Source organism: Schistocerca nitens, chromosome 6, assembly GCF_023898315.1.
Source record: "Schistocerca nitens isolate TAMUIC-IGC-003100 chromosome 6, iqSchNite1.1, whole genome shotgun sequence".
NCBI classification, from domain to species: domain Eukaryota; kingdom Metazoa; phylum Arthropoda; class Insecta; order Orthoptera; family Acrididae; genus Schistocerca; species Schistocerca nitens.
The window spans coordinates 647,167,717-647,183,291 of record NC_064619.1 but is presented as its reverse complement, the minus strand read 5'-3'; positions in this window follow the sequence as shown (position 1 = coordinate 647,183,291).

Genomic DNA, 15,575 nt, shown 5'->3' with positions numbered 1-15,575 from the left:
TGTTTTTCATACCAGATTGGAGGAACACACTTTGCCACTAAAATGGAAACTACACTATGCTACACAAAGACGAAATGCAGATGATAAACGGGTATTCATTGGACAGTTATATTATACTACAACTGACATGTGATTACATTTTCACGCAATTTGGGTGCATAGATCCTGATACATCAGTACCCAGAACAACCACCTCTGGCCGTAATAACGGCCTTCATACGCCTGGGCATTGAGTCAAACAGAGCTTGGATGGCGTGTACAGGTACAGCTGCCCATACAGCATCAACACGATACCACAGTTCATCAAGAGTAGTGACTGGCGTATTGTGACGAGCCAGTTGCTCGGCCACCATTGACCAGACGTTTTCAGTTGGTGAGAGATCTGGAGAATGTGCTGGCCAGGGCAGCACTCGAACTTTTTCTGTATCCAGAAAGGCCCGTACAGGACCTGCAACATGCGGTCGTGCATTATCCTGCTGAAATGTAGGGTTTCGCAGGGATCGAACAGAGGAAAGAGCCATGGGTCGTACCCCACCTGAAATGTAACGTCCACTGTTCAAAGTGTCGTCAATGCGAATAAGAGGTGACCGAGACGTGTAACCAACGGCACCCCATACCACCACACCAGGTGATAAGCCAGTATGGCGATAACAAATACAGGCTTCCAATGTACGTTCACCGCGATATCGCCAAACACAGATATGACCATCATGATGCTGTAAACAGAACCTGGATTCATCCGAAAAAATGACGTAGTGCCATTCGTGCACCCAAGTTCGCCGTTGAGTACACCGTCGCAGGCGCTTCTGTCTGTGATGCAGCGTCAAGGGTAGCCGCAGCCATGGTCTCCGAGCTGATAGTCCATGCTGCTGCAAACGTCGTCGAACTATTCGTGCAGATGGTTGTTGTCTTGCAAACGTCCCCATCTGCTGACTGAGGGATCTAGACGTGCCTGCACGATCCGTTACAGCCATGCCGATAAGATGTCTGTAATCTCGATTGCTTGTGATACGAGGCCGTTGGGATCCAGCACGGCGTTCCGTATTACCCTCCTGAACCCACCGATTCCATATTCTGCTAACTGTCACTGGATCTCGACCAACGCGGACAGCAATGTCGCGATACGATAAACCGCAATCGCGATAGGCTACAATTCGACCTTTATCAAAGTCGGAAACGTGATAGTACGCATTTGTCCTCCTTACACGAGGTATCACAACAACGTTTCACCAGGCAACGCCGGTCAACTGCTGTTTGTGTACCGGTTGGAAACTTTCCTCATGTCAGCACGTTGTAGGTGTCTCCACCGGCGCCAACCTTGTGTGAATGCTTTGAAAAGCTAATCATTTGCATGTCACAGCATCTTCTTCCTGTCTGTTAAATTTCGCGTCTGTTGCACGTCATCTTCATGGTGTAACAATTTTAATGTCCAGTAGTGTATTATTTCCTCCGAAATATGTCACAATTAGTGTAGTGTCGGCAGACTTGCCAACACTACGTACACTAATTGAAAGAGGCGGCCAAGATGCACGCGCTAACTCACGAAGGATGGAGTGAGGTCTGAAACAGGAGACTTAATGAATGCTATAAAGAAAAGTACGTAGCTCCTTTGGTACTTATCTTTTAATCCATCCTTTGTATACATCGTTCTTGATGAGACATCTGGAGATTGTGGCGATACAAATGAGACTCTTAAGATACAAGCTATCTAAGGCTAATGGCGCCTTGCTAGGTCGTAGACGTGAACTTAGCTGAAGGCTATTCTAACTGTCTCTCGGCAAATGAGAGCAGAGGCTTCGTCAGTATAGTCGCTAGCAACGTCGTCGTACAACTGGGGCGAGTTCTCGTACGTCTCTCGAGACCTGCCGTGTGGTGGCGCTCGGTCTACGATCACCCAGTGGCGACACGCGGGTCCAACTTGTACTAATGGACCGCGGCCGATTTAAGCTACCACCTAGCAAGTGTGGTGTCTGGCAGTGACACCACAATTAGAGTGTTGCCTGTGTAGCTGTAACCGTAAACATTTTCCTCTCTCGGTTTCTTATTTGTTGGGAGAAAGGTAAATATTTCCGCTTCTTTCTATCTTCTGGCTGAAAATACACTGACGGAGAAAAATCACAACACCAAGAAGGAATTGTGCGACATAAACGAAATCTGGTAGGCATGTCAGAGATGATTACTGTTCAAATTTCGCACCAGTCGACCGGATAATTTCACACATGCACTATTAACTTTAAAATGATAAAAACTACACTTCTAACTGGAATTTTTCGACAAGTAATGTATCAAATTATTCAAGAGAGATCAAATATTAATAAGAGATAATAATCCGAAAATTGCCGGCCGGTGTGGCCGTGCGGTTCTAGGCGCTTCAGTCTGAAACCGCGTGACCGCTATGGTCACAGGTTCGAATCCTGCCTCGGGCATGGACGTGTGTGATGTCCTTAGGTTACTTAGGTTTAAGTAGTTCTAAGTTCTAGGGGACTGATGACCACAGATGTTATGTCCCATAGTGCTCAGAGCCATTTGAGCCAATCCGAGAATGTCACTTTTTGACCAATTCCGCCATACGTACTCCCCTTAAGACGGTTTCAATTCAAATGATTAACTCATCCACTTCTACTTGACAAACTGAATTAGGCATGACTATTACGTAACAATTCTAAACGAATATCGCGAAACATTCATTTATCATCGAAGCACATTTGTTTGTGTTATCACTTAAACATTACGTTTTTACATTATTCCAAAACAAAAAAGAACCCAGCATATCGTGCGTACAGAACAGTTCTGATGCATTACAACAGCAGCTCGATGCAGCGACAACCAACATTGTTATAGACACTGCACTTACGAAGCTTATTCTGGTACACGCTTTTAATCCCACCTGGTATCTCTTCAATTTCTAGTGCAGCGGCCAGAATTCGTGCCAGCAGATCTCCCTCTGTCTCTACAGGAGTCTCGGAAATTATACTTTGCGTAAGACTCCACAAGAAGTAGTACACGTCATTTTATCTAAACATTCCATACCGGGACAAGCAGCTCTGGGACTTTTCCCATTCCCTTTCCCTCAGCAGATGTGGACGCGTTACACTTATCAATTGAAACCGTCGTAGAACGGGAACTGCACGTTTCTGGACATGGGCTGCTGCTCAAAATATTGTGTGCTCAATCCCCTCTACACTTCCTAGAAGTTTTTAATGGGGGTTTCCGAACACATTGTGTATTTCAGCTTTCAAGTGCCAACAATGGCAGTAGTGTGGATTCCTTACTACTGTAGAGTCGGCGTAGCATGATCCTTGACAGCTAGCAACACTGTTTACAGGTCTGAACTGCGAAGCACGAACGGCAACAAGGGAAAACAGTAGCCATTTGCAGAGCTGTGACAACAATGAGGCGTTGCCATAGAGACATTTACAAAATCGAGTTACCTGAGTGGTTGAGGTAGGCGCGAAGTTGTCGTGCGGAGCCCAATGCAACTGTCAAGGATAAAAAAAAAGCTTTTCCGCAGAATACACCTGTTTCAGGAAAAAAAAAGTAAAGTAGGCCTACGTATAGCAAAAAAATGCCACATGGGATTTCGTAGGATGCCTCTAATTACTGAAAAAACAAACTGTTCTTCCGATAAGTGAAATAAAAACCGGATTACGAAATCAGATCTATGATGAACGTTACGAGCGACCGAAATATGAGGTAGAAAATTATACAGCGTATCTGTCCAATTGAAGAAATGCAACGACTGGAAATCTCATCCATTTTACATTTGCGATAAATCATTATTGAGAATACTGTTCTCCAGTCACTGTATTCTTCCGATTATTTTAAACTTTTGCTTTAACCGTGCATGCGTAACAGAAAACGTCGAAGTGTAAGTACCATTACAGTACGCATTGATTCCACGTCGTGAGCGGCGTAGAGTTTCGCAGTCTCAATCGTTCGTGAAACCTTCGCCTACTCCAGCCGTGAATTTTTACCATTTAGTCGTTTAAGTTCGCTTTCCCCCGAAGAAATGTGTAAATTCGGAAACCCTTCCGTCGCACGACGCGCGAAGAGCTTAAATAATGCGAAACATTTTTTTTATTAAAAAAAAAGAATTCAAAATATTTCGAGTCGCGTGCCAGCAGGAAATTCATCCCTCTTCTTTCCAGATGCAAATCGAGCGAAGCTTTTTTATCTTTTTTGTCCTTTCTGTCTCCTCGCCCTTCCCCCTCCCCGTCGCTCCTCGTCGGGGAATTTATTTCGTTCTCCGATGTAATGAATTCTCCGGAGCGTCACTTTTGTGGGAGCCCGGCCCTCGCCCGCCAGCTCTCACTGGACTAATTACGTCGCCACCGACGCGCCACACGCGCACTCCGCACCGCAAGTGGACTTTTCACGGTGCGCGATTCACTCCGCGTTTCCTGCTCGCTCTCCGCACTGCACCCGAATCAGTGCGTGCTGCGTGGCTGCCCGTTACATTACCGTCACGCGTTTGTTTATCTACAAAAACGCTGACATTCGTTCAAACTATCCATTGTCAGAGATTGTTGTCTTGCGAAACATTGGGGCGTTTGTGCCACACCCATGCCCACGTTTATTACATTTCTTGTTATGTTTTAATAAACAGTATAGGGAGATTTTGCTGCATGGGGCTAGCGAGTAGGTAGGATCACAAGGCAGACTCACCAAACGAAGCGGCCGAGCGAGCAAGAGCCGTGCCGTACAGGAACGGAGACAGACGGTAGGGATTCGCCTACAACGTTAGACGTCAAGAAGCGAATCTACATCTACATCTACATTTATACTCCGCAAGCCACCCAACGGTGTGTGGCGGAGGGCACTTTACGTGCCACTGTCATTACCTCCCTTTCCTGTTCCACCCGCGTATGGTTCGCGGGAAGAACGACAGCCGGAAAGCCTCCGTTCGCGCTCGAATCTCTCTAATTTTACAGTCGTGATCTCCTCGGGAGGTATAAGCAGGGGGAAGCAGTATATTCGATACCTCATCCAGAAACGCACCCTCTCGAAACCTGGACAGCAAGCTACACCGCGATGCAGAGCGCCTCTCTTGCAGAGTCTGCCACTTAAGTTTGCTAAACATCTCCGTAACGTTATCACGGTTACCAAATAACGGTGTGACGAAACGCGCCGCTCTTCTTTGGGTCGTCTCTATCTCCTCCGTCAACCCGATCTGGTACGAATCCCACAATGATGAGCAATACTCAAGTATAGGTCGAACGAGTGTTTTGTAAGCCGCCTCCTTTGTTGATGGACTACATTTTCTAAGGACTCTCCCAATGAATCTCAACATGGCACCCGCCTTACGAACAATTAATTTTATATGATCATTACACTTCAAATCGTTCCGTACGCATACTCCCAGATATTTTACAGAAGTAACTGCTACCAGTGTTTGTTCTGCTGTCATATAAACATACAATAAAGGATCCTTCTTTCTATGTATTTGCAATACATTACATTTGTCTAAGTTAAAGGTCAGTTGCCACTCCCTGCACCAAGTGGCTATCCGCTGCAGATCTTCCTGCATTTCGCTGCAATTTTCTAATGCTGCAACTTCTCCGTGTACTGGAGCATCATCCGCGAAAAGCCGCATGGAACTTCCGACACTATCTACTAGGTCATTTACATATATTGTGAAAAGCAATGGTCCCATAACACTCCCCTGTGGCACGCCAGAGGTTACTTTAACGTCTGTAGACGTCTCTCCATTGAGAACAACGTGCTGTGTTCTGTTTGCTAAAAACTCTTCAATCCAGCCACACACCTGGTCTGATATACCGTAGTCTCTTACTTTGTTTATCAGGCGACAGTGCGGAACTGTATCGAACGCCTTCCGGAAGTCAAGGAAAATGGCATCTACCTGGGAGCCTGTATCTAATATTTTCTGGGTCTCATGAACAAATAAAGCGAGTTGGGTCTCACACGATCTCTGTTTCCGGAATCCATGTTGATTCCTACAGAGTAGATTCTGGGTTTCCAGATATGACATGATACGCGAGCAAAAAACATGTTCTAAAATTCTACAACAGATCGATGTCAGAGATATAGGCCTATAGTTTTGTGCATCTGCTCGACGACCCTTCTTGAAGACTGGAACTACCTGTGCTCTTTTCCAATCATTTGGAACCTTCCGTTCCTCTAGAGACTTGCGGTACACGACTGTTAGAAAGGGGGCAAGTTCTTTCGCGTACTCTGTGTAGAATCGAACTGGTATCCCGTCAGGTCCAGTGCACTTTCCTCTGTTGAGTGATTTCAGTTGCTTTTTTATTCCTTGGACACTTATTTCGATGTCAGCCATTTTTTCGTCTGTGTGAGGATTTAGAGAAGGAACTGCAGTGCGCTCTTCCTCTGTGAAACGGCTTTGGAAAAAGGTGTTTAGTATTTCAGCTTTACGCGTGTCATCCTCTGTTTCAATGCCATCATCATCCCAGAGTGTGCTGCTTCGATCCACTTAGCGATTTAACGTAAGACCAGAACTTTCTAGGATTTTCTGTCACGTCGGTACATAGAATGTTACTTTCGAATTCACTGAACGCTTCATGCATAGCCCTCCTTACGCTAACTTTGACATCGTTTAGCTTCTGTTTCTCTGACAGGTTTTGGCAGTGTTCAAACTTGCAGTGAATCTCTCTTTGGTTTCGCAGTAGATTCCTTTGTTGTTGAACCACGGTGGGTTTTTACTGTTAAAAAATTAATACACGGCTCCAAGCCTGCTGATGACTTTACTTGCGTTGAGAACTTTTTAATAATACTTCCAATATCACTCAGTTTATTACAGTGTTGGTTCCTGTCAGAGCTTACTGATGTAAAGAATGGATCAATTTCAAGTGCGCCGTAATGGGACAGGCGCCTAACTGGCCAAACTGCTAAGATGTCTCACTACTAATCTACGATCGGTTTCCGAGGAGGTAATACGCGAATCCGTGAATAAAATCTGATCTCATGTAAAGACCGAACAGTTTGTTGAAAAACTACCACAGATGACGTACTTGTGCGATGTTGTATTAATCCAGAGCGATCTACGTTCGGTTTTCGAAGTGGTAACACGCAAACTAGCGTATGAAGTGCAACCCTGTCCAAAGGCAAAATGAACTGTTAAAATTGCCTCGAAGTGCATATTTGTGCGGTATCATGTGGACTCTTAAGATCTTGTAAAGTTAATAATTAATGACCGAGTTTCATATTTCGAATATTAGCGATAGACTGCCTCTAGAAACCGTTTTACTAATTTTGCGATTGGACAAATAAGACAGAATTAGTTGCATTATAACATTTTACGATTATCAGTATGCTTAGCATTTAAACCTACCCAATCCCTACATTATTATGTACTATTTATTGCACAGGCGTTAAGAACTCGCCTCTGACGCAGAAGAAACCAACTGGGGCAACGTCTACGAGACGTGAGGTAACCAAGTTGACTACATTTCAGTTACGAGAAGTGAGGGGCGCACGCACCGGACTTCGATATGTATACCACACGTACCGTCATTCTGCCTCACCGTGTACACATTGTGTGGCAAACGATATTTCGAACATTCATTCCCACGTCCGCTGTGGTGCTGTTACAACATGACTCTAAAAGCCAAAAAAAGGAAAAATTTATTTGTGGTTAACATACTTGTTAATGTAGTCATTTTCCGTAGCAAGTACATAATCATTCACGTTATAAATCCAAACGCTTATTTCCTGCTGCAGTACATTTATTTACGTTCATGCGTGTTATGCGTGCAGAGGCATCTTCAGTGGATCTCCTTCTTTCTGCCTGAAATATACACAATCTTGTTTAGCATGTGATACACAGACATTTGAAAAAGTGCGCGCTATAACTTTGATACGAACAAAATCTTGCGTAGTTTCCCCTCTGTCCTGCCAAAATTCACATTTCCTCTCAACCACTTTTAGGTTGGAGCACTTCCAGTTCAGTCACGAAAAATTGGCTCAATTTCTCTGCAAGATCTTTTTCTTTTTTTCTAGTTTCATACATCGTATTTGGTTAGCTGAACGATGTCAAACATGTAGCAGCTTGTCTGGCGCGAACTTCAGATTTATCTAATGAGAAATGCAAACGGTTACGTTGTAACATTGTTTCTTTACTTGGTCATCACATCATCTGTGTGCACCTCATATTCATTTTCCCTAACGAGCGTAATATGCAACCAGTCATATCTTCCCCTTTAATTCCACTTTTAGGTTGGAGCACTTCCAGTTCAGTTACGAAAAATCGGCTCAATTTCTCTTCGAGATCTTCTTTTTTTCTAGTTTCATACATCGTGTTTGGTTAGCTGAACGATGTCAAACATGTAGCAGCTTATCTGGCGCGAACTTCAGATTTATCTAATGAGAAATGCAAACGTTTACGTTGTAACACTGTTTCCTTACTTGGTCATCACATCATCAGTGTGCATCTCATATTCATTTTGCCCAGCCAGCGTAATATGCAACCAGTCATGTCTTCCCCTTTAATTCTTTGTTGTAGTGTACTTGATTATCACTCGTAGCCAGTAAATTCCTTATTAATATTTCGGATCATCGTGTGCTTGTGAACTACCTCCTCCCATCTGACGTTCTTTCTTCCCGCGATTTTCCCAAAAGCTGAAATTTAATTTAAAAAAAAATGGTGTCATACTAGCTGCGCTCTGCAGTTAAACAGTTATTTATAAAGAAATGTTAATGCTGCAATTTACTATAGACGCGTATGCGCCATCACAGAGATTACCTCTTGTAGATACTGAGGTACAAGTCACTTCTGACCCAGAAAACTGCACTACACCGAAAAAAAAAAATCAACATATTTTGAGACGATGGGAGAAACCATGTATCTCAAAAATTAGTTTCCACAACCCAAGTTCTAAACACTAATTCTTCTGAACCATCGAGACTCTAGAAGCAAACGAAACGCAGAAAAAACATTATAAATCATTCACCTCCAAACAGAAAAGCTAAGTTCGAGTTTAAGAATCCCGATAATATCGCAAACCAGTACACTTGCAAAACGTTCTGTGAGCTGCAAATGTTTTTCATGTGCATACGTCACATTGTTATGGATTTTAATGGTGATTTTATCCTACAGGAATATTTTTGTGGTCTATGTACGTACTTATTTCACTTGTCAAAGCAGTGAAAAACTTATCTCAGCGCTAAACGTAATGCAGTAATTTGATAGTTAACTTTATGGGTTGACTTTTTAGTGATATTACCCATCGAACAGGAACAGTAGCCTCGTTGACCATCCCGCGGTGACATTGATTTTAGCGTAAAAAAAGGTAGCCTATGTGTTAATTCAAGGTATACGCTATTTCCGTTCCAAAGCTCATCCAAATCCGTTCACCCACTTCACCGTGAAGGAGTAATAGTCATACTGACTCAAGGAAACGAGACAATAAGCATTTGCTAGTCCGGTGCAGCGAAGATTTAATAATATTTGTTCGTGCAACAACGTTTTCTGCCCTCACATGTGTACCTGTTACCAGCGGATACACTCCTATATCATAATCAAATCCAGCCTGACTAAAAGCCCATTACGTCATATACACTGAAGAGCCAAAGGAACTGGTGCACCTGTCTAATATCGTGTAGGTCCCACGCGAGCACGCAGAAGTGCCGCAATGCAACGTGTCATGGGCTCGACTAACGTCTGAAGCAGTGCTGGAGGTAACGGACACCATGAATCCTGCAGGGCTGTCCATAAATCCGTAAGAGTACGAGGGGATGGAGACCTCTTCTGAACAGCACGTTCCAACGCATACCAGATATGTTCAATAATGTTCATGTCTGGGGATTTCGGTAGCCAGCGAGTGTGTCTAAACTCAAAAGAATGTTCCTGGGTTCACTCTGTAGCAGTTCTGGACGTGTCCTGCTGTAATTGCCCAAGTCCGCCGGAATGCACAATGGATGTGAATGGATGTACGTAATCAGACAGGATGCTTACGTACGTGTCACCTGTCAGAGTCGTGTCTAGACGTATTAGGAATCCCGTATCACTCGAACTCCACACGCCCCACACCATTACAGAGCCTCCACCAGCTTTAACAGTCCCCTGCTCATATGAAGGATGCATGGATTCATGAGGTTGTCTCCATACCCGTACATATCCATCCGCTCGATACAATTTTAAACTAGACTCGTCCGACCATTTCAGCCATCAACAGCCCAATGTCGATGTTGTAGGACTTAGTCAGGCGTAAAGCTTTGTGTCATGCAGTCATCAAGGGTACAGGAGTGGGCCTTCGGCTCCGAAAGCCCATATCGATGGTCTTTCGTTGAATGGTTCGCACGCTGACACTTGAAGATGTCCCAACATTGAAATCTGCAGCAAATTGAGGGGGGGTTACGCTTTTGTCACGTTGAATGATTCTCTTCAGTCGTCGTTGGTCCCGTTCTTGCACCGGCCGCGGCGATGTCATTTGATATTTTACCGGATTCCTTATATTTACGCTACACTCGCGACATGGTCGTACGGGAAAATCCCCGTTTCATCACTACCTCGGAGATGCTGTGCCCCATCGCTCGTCCACCGACTATAACACCACCTTTAAACTCACTTAAATCTTGATAACCTGCCATTGTAGCAACAGTAACCGATCTAGCAAATGCGCCAGCCACTTATTGTCTTACATAGGCGTTGCCGAGCGCAGCGCCGTTTTCTGCCTGTTTACAAATCTCTGTATTTGAATACGCATGCCTGTAATAGTTGATTGGCGACTCCATGGAGTGTCCTGTGCACCACGACCAGATAATGGATATACTTAGAAGGAGAGACAGCCAGCACTGGTCGTATTTTTTTTGTTTTATTAACCGCAAAATCGATTTTCGGTCACTTAGTGACTATCCTCAGTGCTAGAAGTTAAAAATTTTCACATAACGATCAGAGAGTATAAGTAAATCACAACTACATCTGCATATGAACATAACAGTTGGTAGGAACATACCTGTAATATATAATTTAAATTGGTAGGCACTGGTGTCAACAAGCTTAGAGCGATCACATAAACTGAGGCCGCTGTTTACATGCACTTGTTCAGCAGACCTCGGTGTGACAGGGCTTGGAACGCCCTCTATGTGACATGTGTCACGTGAAGACTTAATATTACTGGTTTTTCGAGATATTAACACTAAATAACTCTTGTGCATTTGTGAATCATGATGTAATTCAAATTTAAAATGTACGTAAAACACATAGCAGACGAAGGGGGAAGGAAACATCTAAAATATATTGGCGTATTGTTTTTAAAAAACAAACTTATGAAATATAAAACAGATCGATAATAAGTTGTCAGAGTGCAGGACAGGCAAAAGAGAAAAGACAATAAAAAAGAATTATATATGAATAACATGAAATGAGGTATAACACAGGTTTTTAAAAAACATAATACCCACCATCTGGCGTGGGAAGTTAGAAGTACAACGTTCGGGATTTACGTAAAATGTTACGTTAAGACTAAGGAGTCAAATATATAAAAAATAGTAATAGTACGAAACTGCCATTACGTAATAATTAAAATGCCGTGAAACACAATGTTCATTACAAAAACGTTTGTAGGTGTATAAACAATTTTGTTGTCATATTTAACCGACAAAAAAATGGTTCAAATGGCTCTGAGCACTATGGGACTCAACTGCTGTGGTCATCAGTCCCCTAGAACTTAGAACTACTTAAACCTAACTAACCTAAGGACATCATACACATCCATGCCCGAGGCAGGATTCGAACCTGCGACCGTAGCAGTCGCACGGCTCCGGACTGCGCGCCTAGAACCGCGAGACCACCGCGGCCGGCTTTTAACCGACATGTTGATGTACGTGGTTATAGGCTTCCGCATAAGCACTGGGTCAGAATCCATACATACATGACATCAAATATACACGGTTGCTTACTGTAAAACATAGCACCCACCATTTGGCGTGGGAAGTTAGAAGTATATCGTTCTTGATTTACGTAAATATTACGTTAAAACTGAGAAGTCAAATATATAAAAAAATAGTTTCTTTGGCGCTTCAGTCTAAAAGAAAAGTGCACATAGAATGTCGTGGTCGCTAGATGGGTAGACGGCAGGGCAAGTGAGGTGAGAGTGGTAGTGGCGGGATTTACAGGCATGCGCTGTCGGGGAAATGACGTTCTAAACAGGAGCCTAGTCTCACATTTTCTGTAATTTTTAAGTGGGGGACTGTCCACGTCTACACTTGAGTGGTCGCCATTAAAAAAAAAAAAAAAAATCTACTGCCACCTCTGCTTTGGTTAGTATCTAAGAAGAATTTCGCCGAAAATGCAGAGATTTATTTCCGCCTGAATTGTTAATCATTTGTAACTTTCAGAGAAACATCATCAGTGACGAATTTTGAGTAAAACTCACACTTCTCTGGTTGCCATGTTAAAATTATCTTTTTTTTGCCAAAATACCGAGGAGTTTACACAATCTCGCCTCACTAACATGTTGTGAACACACAATTGAAAAAGAATTCTGAAAAAGAGGTTTATTTGGTTTATTAAGTGTGGAATTGAGGAAAAGAAAGGTCAATAGCTTATGTAAAAGCACATTCTCGGTACAAAATGAAAGTGTAATGTATTCACTTATGTTGTTCCAAAACCCACAGCATTTCTCGTTTCACCAACTCTCGGTTGCTATTGAAAATTACACTCTTTCGTCGGAAAAGTCTGTTGTAAGTGGAGTAATACCGTAGACAATTAAGTTTTGCGTAGTAGACATATGCCAAAATACTTGCCAAAATATCATTTCGGTATCTCAAACCGTTTATGAAATATGAGGAATGTGGTGGATATTTTACTCTTGCTCGTATCGCTGGCACGGCGTGATCGCAAATGAGTGTCCTACGTCAGATCAATTTTCTCGAGACTAGTGACAGATACAAACCTTCAGTCAAGTCCAAAGAAAAATTCAATATGTTACGTAAATTTCATATGATGCAACGTATTATGTAATAAGCACCAAACGCAAAATCATAGTGATCTCTATTTTTCATTACAAACTTTTTCTAATTTTGCGCAGTGTCTTACTTCCACATACATATCACAATAACAGTAATCATTAACGAAATTATGGGCACGCCATCATGAAGTGGCGTATAAAGCTATAAGTAAAGGAAAAATGTATTTTTTTTTTTTTTACCGAATAGCCTTTGTAAATTTGAGAAAGACTGCAGGGCGCGCGCCTCATTTCTGTCATCGCCGACTGGCCGAAAAGTGGCCGACACTGTCGACCTCCCCTTCCGAACAAACGAATGAACTGGTCACTGCGCATCGTCCACCGTATCGTGGGCGGGCTATACGTGTAAAGGCATGACGTCTCTGTCGTACAGCATTTAAATGACACCATCGTTGTAAGTCTTCAAGCGTCTCAGAAGTTACAAGACACGACTGACACTTAGTGGCTACAATGCAAAGGGACAGAATGCAAGTATGGATTGAACACGTGTAAACATTGTACTTGTTACGGTGGATTGTATTGTGTAGAATATGTTAAACAATAAAAGCATTTTCACAAATACAATACAGTTCAAAAATCAAAGAGTAAATAGTTCTTTCTAAGAGTAGTTATTGTCCCACGTTAGGCGCAATATTCTTTTAAATGTAGCCTATTTATTGAAGCCAACACCATTCTGAATTTCTTTCAAACACCTCCAGCCCTTTCACTGTGAAGGAGTAACAAACATACCCACAAACTTTTGCATTTATAATACATATAGCTTTATGAACGTAGCCTAACTATAACATCTACCGAAGAAGTTATCCCTTTCGTTAACATTTTCCCTATAAAACCTTGACCTTTAGCTACTGTTGCCTTCAGTTTTGTTGCCACTGGAACAGGAACTTCACGCACGGCTTGCAGCATGACTCTTCAAGTGAGATTGCAATCTTTTTTAATCATTACGTTGACAGTTAGTCAATAGATTCCATAACGATTCTCTGTCACCTGTTTCTGTCTGTTGTTAGTCTCAAGGTGACTACTGTCTGCTCAAAATCATTTACAGCATTGTGAAATGCACAGATGATCGTGTCGTAAATATATGTATTTCCAACTAAAAGACGAGTGACTGTAAGTAACATATTATTTATATAAAAATTGTGGCGTGAACTGCTTAAATATTGCCGGCCGAAGTGGCCGTGCGGTTAAAGGCGCTGCAGTCTGGAACCGCAAGACCGCTACGGTCGCAGGTTCGAATCCTGCCTAGGGCATGGATGTTTGTGCTGTCCTTAGGTTAGTTAGGTTTAACTAGTTCTAAGTTCTAGGGGACTAATGACCTCAGCAGTTGAGTCCCATAGTGCTCAGAGCCATTTGAACCATTTGCTTAAATATTGAAGTATGCAGACGTCAACGGAACAGCTTCCATTAGATGTCTTGGGGGAACAAAAGTGCAAAGGACTCAGACAATGAAATTCCGTATCACTAAAATTATTTCCATTAGTCCTCAATGAGTTTTCAGAAATCGGAACGGTTTAACGAAGAACGAATACTTGATAATGGGCCATACATGGTCCACCCTCGTTTTTCTGGTGCTACTGAACTATTTGCCTTTAGTTCAAGTAAACTTCGACATTGACTGGAGCAGCTTAATGTAATTGCGGGCGATAAAATGATTTACAAGTGAGCTGAAATATAGTGTAGCCGATTTAGAAAGAAAATAGTCCAAATTAATAATGAAATCACAGAATTAGTAGCTGTTATTTTTTTAATTTTAATTTTTTGTTTTTATCTTTATTTGCGGCAATGACTGGATGGGCAGCATAAAAAATTAACATACGAGTAAAACTTGCCTGACGCACTTTGATAAAATTAATAAGCGTTTCCTAATTTCAGTTTTATATGTCTAAAACGGAAAGTTTACCATCAGTGCTTTTTACTAAATTTGACGTTGACGTCAAATGCTAAATCATTAGAGAAAGGACTTTGATCGGACTGTGTGTTGGAAATTACTACAGGAGACTGGAGAGCTAAACCAAATGAGCGAGGGGACTTACAGGAGTGGAAGACTGAGTTATTACCGTAACGCAAATTAAATGGCGGGACGTCAGGGGGGAACATGGACCCATTAGTACGGATATTAAATGGGGAAGTAAAGTTTTTGTAGGGTTTTATAATATAAGTAAAGACCGAGGCGATAACCTATAGTAAAGTGGATAGCTATTTTTCGAACAAATGCAGCAAAAACATGGATGAAAGTATTTTTGCAAGGTCGTTCTCCACTGCTGTAATATGTTTCGTGTAAGACGTGTTTGTGTACCACATTTGCAGCTGCTGTATACACATCATTGAGATACAGTATTAGTTTCTGACAATTGACCATCTTCTGGCATCTCATAATTATAAAAACACATCGTGCCGTCAATATCAAATCCTAAAAAACTGATAAAAATTCTTTCAACACATTCCATACAAGCCAATAGGTGCTTGCTAGACAAAAAGTAGTTTCTGATATATTTGACACAGTTACCTTATTTCTGACTTAAACAGGCAAAGATCAGTATTTATATACTAAGATGGTACTGTTCTTTCGGACATGTCCGAAAGAACAGATACCATCGGTGACCAAGCAGCTCGTTAGAATGAGATTTTCAC